We start from the raw sequence: 6,810 nt of genomic DNA on the forward strand, positions 1-6,810 counted from the left end.
TTTTACAACAGTGCTAACAGAATAACGCTGTCTGAGGGAAACACCCCATCAGATGAAGTCATTCATCAGAGGAGAGTAGTGCCACAGTGGCACTGAGAAAGACCAGCAGCCAGCACTCTGAGAGAGGAAGAGCCATATGCCTGAGGAGAGAATTTTAAAAGGTATTTAAATCAACGCTCCTATCTCAGATCACTCTGTTCCCCTCTCTTAAACCAGGGGGATAAATTATCAGACAGGGGCTCATCGAAGGCCAGCACAGCTGCACTGTGTGTATGTGTGTACGTGTCTGTGCGCGTGTCTGTGCGCGTGTGTGTGTGCGTGTGTGTGCGTGCGTGCGTGTGTGCTTGTGCGTGTGTGCTTGTGCGCGTGTGCGTGTGTGTGTGTGTGTGTGTGTGCTTGCCTGTGGGCAGTAACCTGTCTCTCTTCTCTCCAGAGTACTGCCACCTAAATGGTTAACTGCCACTTTAAGGGGCCAGTGGTGAGGTGCACCTAAAGCAGCTCACCCTCTGCCCTCTGTGTTGCAGCTGCAGCACTGACCCCTATGAAGCGCTGTATTTCATCTCCTGTGTGTTTGCTTTCTTCTGTCTGTCTACTTTACTGTGTGGAACGGCACAGACCCCCATCACACTTAACTCACAGGGAAGGTTTGTAGCGCAGCTCTGCCTGGGCCTGAAATAGAGATGTGCACTTCCAACATTAAACCAAGCATTCCATCACATATACTGTTACAGCTTCTAGTCCCAGTTGTGCCTCCCTCAAGAGTTGTGTGTATGATCGTGTTGAATTCTGTCACATTGACTTTATGTCCACATCCCAGTTCAAATCTAACTGTAGCCTCAACCCTTACCCTAACCCTAACCCGTACCCTAACCCTTACCCTTACCCTAACCCGTACCCTAACCCTTACCCTAACCCTAACCCTAACCCTAACCCTAACCCTAACCCTAACCCGTACCCTAACCCTAACCCTAACCCTAACCCTAACCCTAACCCTAACTCTAACCCTAACCCTAACCCTAACCCTAACCCTAACCCTAACCCTAACCCTAACCCTTACCCTAACCCTAACCCTAACCCTAACCCTAACCCTTACCCTAACCCTAACCCTAACCTTTACCCTAACCCTAACCCTAACCCTAACCCTAACCCTAACCCTAACCCTAACACTAACCCTAACCCTAACCCTAACCCTAACCCTAACCCTAACCCTAACCCTAACCCTAACCCTAACCCTAACCCTATCCCTAACCCTAACCCTTACCCTAACCCTATCCCATACCAATTGGAAGCACTACAGGGCAGCTTTTCATTCTGGTAGGAGTTTGAAGTGGCCTGTGTGAACCTTCCCCTAACCTCTCTGGCAGCTTTTTGAAGTGTTCCTTATTAACTGGAGGTGATTTTGGTTGGTGTTGGTCAGGGGTATCTACAGTCTGCCAGTTGAGTATGGTTGGTCTAGGTCAGGGGTATCTACAGTCTGCCAGTTGAGTATGGTTGGTCTAGGTCAGGGGTATCTACAGTCTGCCAGTTGAGTATGGTTGGTCTAGGTCAGGGGTATCTACAGTCTGCCAGTTGAGTATGGTTGGTCTAGGTCAGGGGTATCTACAGTCTGCCAGTTGAGTATGGTTGGTCTAGGTCAGGGGTACCTACAGTCTGCCAGTTGAGTATGGTTGGTCTAGGTCAGGGGTATCTACAGTCTGCCAGTTGAGTATGGTTGGTCTAGGTCAGAGGTACCTACAGTCTGCCAGTTGAGTATGGTTGGTGTTGGTCAGAGGTACCTACAGTCTGCCAGTTGAGTATGGTTGGTCTAGGTCAGAGGTACCTACAGTCTGCCAGTTGAGTATGGTTGGTGTTGGTCAGAGGTACCTACGGTCTGCCAGTTGAGTATGGTTGGTCTAGGTCAGAGGTACCTACAGTCTGCCAGTTGAGTATGGTTGGTGTTGGTCAGAGGTACCTACAGTCTGCCAGTTGAGTATGGTTGGTCTAGGTCAGAGGTACCTACAGTCTGCCAGTTAAGTATGGTTGGTGTTGGTCAGAGGTACCTACAGTCTGCCAGTTGAGTATGGTTGGTCTAGGTCAGAGGTACCTACAGTCTGCCAGTTGAGTATGGTTGGTCTAGGTCAGGGGTATCTACAGTCTGCCAGTTGAGTATGGTTGGTGTTGGTCAGAGGTACCTACAGTCTGCCAGTTGAGTATGGTTGGTCTAGGTCAGGGGTATCTGCAGTCTGCCAGTTGAGTATGGTTGGTCTAGGTCAGGGGTATCTACAGTCTGCCAGTTGAGTATGGTTGGTCTAGGTCAGGGGTATCTACAGTCTGCCAGTTGAGTATGGTTGGTGTTGGTCAGAGGTACCTACAGTCTGCCAGTTGAGTATGGTTGGTCTAGGTCAGGGGTATCTGCAGTCTGCCACGTTGAGTATGGTTGGTCTAGGTCAGGGATATCTACAGTCTGCCAGTTGAGTATGGTTGGTCTAGGTCAGGGGTATCTGCAGTCTGCCAGTTGAGTATGGTTGGTCTAGGTCAGGGGTATCTGCAGTCTGCCAGTTGAGTATGGTTGGTCTAGGTCAGGGGTATCTGCAGTCTGCCAGTTGAGTATGGTTGGTCTAGGTCAGGGGTATCTGCAGTCTGCCAGTTGAGTATGGTTGGTCTAGGTCAGGGGTATCTACAGTCTGCCAGTTGAGTATGGTTGGTCTAGGTCAGGGGTATCTACAGTCTGCCAGTTGAGTATGGTTGGTCTAGGTCAGAGGTACCTACAGTCTGCCAGTTGAGTATGGTTGGTGTTGGTCAGAGGTACCTAAAGTCTGCCAGTTGAGTATGGTTGGTCTAGGTCAGAGGTACCTACAGTCTGCCAGTTGAGTATGGTTGGTGTTGGTCAGAGGTACCTACAGTCTGCCAGTTGAGTATGGTTGGTCTAGGTCAGAGGTACCTACAGTCTGCCAGTTGAGTATGGTTGGTCTAGGTCAGGGGTATCTACAGTCTGCCAGTTGAGTATGGTTGGTGTTGGTCAGAGGTACCTACAGTCTGCCAGTTGAGTATGGTTGGTCTAGGTCAGGGGTATCTGCAGTCTGCCAGTTGAGTATGGTTGGTCTAGGTCAGGGGTATTTAAAGTCTGCCAGTTGAGTATGGTTGGTCTAGGTCAGGGGTATCTACAGTCTGCCAGTTGAGTATGGTTGGTGTTGGTCAGAGGTACCTACAGTCTGCCAGTTGAGTATGGTTGGTCTAGGTCAGGGGTATCTGCAGTCTGCCAGTTGAGTATGGTTGGTCTAGGTCAGGGGTATCTACAGTCTGCCAGTTGAGTATGGTTGGTCTAGGTCAGGGGTATCTGCAGTCTGCCAGTTGAGTATGGTTGGTCTAGGTCAGGGTTATCTGCAGTCTGCAAGTTGAGTATGGTTGGTCTAGGTCAGGGGTATCTACAGTCTGCCAGTTGAGTATGGTTGGTCTAGGTCAGGGGTATCTGCAGTCTGCCAGTTGAGTATGGTTGGTCTAGGTCAGGGGTATCTACAGTCTGCCAGTTGAGTATGGTTGGTCTAGGTCAGAAGTACCTACAGTCTGCCAGTTGAGTATGGTTGGTGTTGGTCAGAGGTACCTAAAGTCTGCCAGTTGAGTATGGTTGGTCTAGGTCAGAGGTACCTACAGTCTGCCAGTTGAGTATGGTTGGTGTTGGTCAGAGGTACCTACAGTCTGCCAGTTGAGTATGGTTGGTCTAGGTCAGAGGTACCTACAGTCTGCCAGTTGAGTATGGTTGGTCTAGGTCAGGGGTATCTACAGTCTGCCAGTTGAGTATGGTTGGTGTTGGTCAGAGGTACCTACAGTCTGCCAGTTGAGTATGGTTGGTCTAGGTCAGGGGTATCTGCAGTCTGCCAGTTGAGTATGGTTGGTCTAGGTCAGGGGTATTTAAAGTCTGCCAGTTGAGTATGGTTGGTCTAGGTCAGGGGTATCTACAGTCTGCCAGTTGAGTATGGTTGGTGTTGGTCAGAGGTACCTACAGTCTGCCAGTTGAGTATGGTTGGTCTAGGTCAGGGGTATCTGCAGTCTGCCAGTTGAGTATGGTTGGTCTAGGTCAGGGGTATCTGCAGTCTGCCAGTTGAGTATGGTTGGTCTAGGTCAGGGGTATCTGCAGTCTGCAGAGTTGAGTATGGTTGGTCTAGGTCAGGGGTATCTGCAGTCTGCCAGTTGAGTATGGTTGGTCTAGGTCAAGGGTATCTACAGTCTGCCAGTTGAGTATGGTTGGTCTAGGTCAGGGGTATCTGCAGTCTGCCAGTTGAGTATGGTTGGTCTAGGTCAGGGGTATCAACAGTCTGCCAGTTGAGTATGGTTGGTCTAGGTCAGGGGTATCTGCAGTCTGCCAGTTGAGTATGGTTGGTCTAGGTCAGGGGTATCTGCAGTCTGCCAGTTGAGTATGGTTGGTCTAGGTCAGGGGTATCTGCAGTCTGCCAGTTGAGTATGGTTGGTCTAGGTCAGGGGTATCTACAGTCTGCCAGTTGAGTATGGTTGGTCTAGGTCAGGGGTATCTACAGTCTGCCAGTTGAGTATGGTTGGTCTAGGTCAGGGGTATCTGCAGTCTGCCAGTTGAGTATGGTTGGTCTAGGTCAGGGGTATCTACAGTCTGCCAGTTGAGTATGGTTGGTCTAGGTCAGGGGTATCTACAGTCTGCCAGTTGAGTATGGTTGGTCTAGGTCAGGGGTATCTGCAGTCTGCCAGTTGAGTATGGTTGGTCTAGGTCAGGGGTATCTGCAGTCTGCCAGTTGAGTATGGTTGGTCTAGGTCAGGGGTATCTGCAGTCTGCCAGTTGAGTATGGTTGGTCTAGGTCAGGGGTATCTGCAGTCTGCCAGTTGAGTATGGTTGGTCTAGGTCAGGGGTATCTACAGTCTGCCAGTTGAGTATGGTTGGTCTAGGTCAGGGGTATCTGCAGTCTGCCAGTTGAGTATGGTTGGTCTAGGTCAGGGGTATCTACAGTCTGCCAGTTGAGTATGGTTGGTCTAGGTCAGGGGTATCTACAGTCTGCCAGTTGAGTATGGTTGGTCTAGGTCAGGGGTATCTGCAGTCTGCCAGTTGAGTATGGTTGGTCTAGATCAGGGGTATCTACAGTCTGCCAGTTGAGTATGGTTGGTCTAGGTCAGGGGTATCTGCAGTCTGCCAGTTGAGTATGGTTGGTCTAGGTCAGGGGTATCTACAGTGTGCCAGTTGAATATGGTTGGTCTAGGTCAGGGGTATCTGCAGTCTGCCAGTTGAGTATGGTTGGTCTAGGTCAGGGGTATCTACAGTCTGCCAGTTGAGTATGGTTGGTCTAGGTCAGGGGTATCTGCAGTCTGCCAGTTGAGTATGGTTGGTCTAGGTCAGGGGTATCTACAGTCTGCCAGTTGAGTATGGTTGGTCTAGGTCAGGGGTATCTGCAGTCTGCCAGTTGAGTATGGTTGGTCTAGGTCAGGGGTATCTACAGTCTGCCAGTTGAGTATGGTTGGTCTAGGTCAGGGGTATCTACAGTCTGCCAGTTGAGTATGGTTGGTCTAGGTCAGGGGTATCTACAGTCTGCCAGTTGAGTATGGTTGGTCTAGGTCAGGGGTATCTGCAGTCTGCCAGTTGAGTATGGTTGGTCTAGGTCAGGGGTATCTGCAGTCTGCCAGTTGAGTATGGTTGGTCTAGGTCAGGGGTATCTGCAGTCTGCCAGTTGAGTATGGTTGGTCTAGGTCAGGGGTATCTGCAGTCTGCCAGTTGAGTATGGTTGGTCTAGGTCAGGGGTATCTACAGTCTGCCAGTTGAGTATGGTTGGTCTAGGTCAGGGGTATCTGCAGTCTGCCAGTTGAGTATGGTTGGTCTAGGTCAGGGGTATCTACAGTCTGCCAGTTGAGTATGGTTGGTCTAGGTCAGGGGTATCTACAGTCTGCCAGTTGAGTATGGTTGGTCTAGGTCAGGGGTATCTACAGTGTGCCAGTTGAGTATGGTTGGTCTAGGTCAGGGGTATCTACAGTCTGCCAGTTGAGTATGGTTGGTCTAGGTCAGGGGTATCTACAGTCTGCCAGTTGAGTATGGTTGGTCTAGGTCAGGGGTATCTACAGTCTGCCAGTTGAGTATGGTTGGTCTAGGTCAGGTGTATCTGCAGTCTGCCAGTTGAGTATGGTTGGTCTAGGTCAGGGGTATCTACAGTCTGCCAGTTGAGTATGGTTGGTCTAGGTCAGGGGTATCTACAGTCTGCCAGTTGAGTATGGTTGGTCTAGGTCAGGGGTATCTACAGTCTGCCAGTTGAGTATGGTTGGTCTAGGTCAGGGGTATCTACAGTCTGCCAGTTGAGTATGGTTGGTCTAGGTCAGGGGTATCTACAGTCTGCCAGTTGAGTATGGTTGGTCTAGGTCAGGGGTATCTACAGTCTGCCAGTTGAGTATGGTTGGTCTAGGGGATATGTCCCTTTCGTGGGTAACAGACCTCTAGTCCCCTTACCTTAAGCTAGATGCATGTCGACTTCCCAGTTTAACACTAACCCTATAGCCTCAACACTAACCCTAGATAACTTCCCAGTTTAACACTAACCCTATAGCCTCAACACTAACCCTAGATAACTTCCCGGTTTAACACTAACCCTATAGCCTCAACACTAACCCTAGATAACTTCCCAGTTTAACACTAACCCTATAGCCTCAACACTAACCCTAGATAACTTCCCAGTTTAACACTAACCCTATAGCCTCAACACTAACCCTAGATAACTTCCCAGTTTAACACTAACCCTATAGCCTCAACACTAACCCTAGATAACTTCCCGGTTTAACACTAACCCTATAGCCTCAACACTAACCCTAGATAACTTCCCGGTTTAACAC

This window comes from Salvelinus alpinus, chromosome 9, assembly GCF_045679555.1.
Source record: "Salvelinus alpinus chromosome 9, SLU_Salpinus.1, whole genome shotgun sequence".
Lineage (NCBI taxonomy): Eukaryota > Metazoa > Chordata > Actinopteri > Salmoniformes > Salmonidae > Salvelinus > Salvelinus alpinus.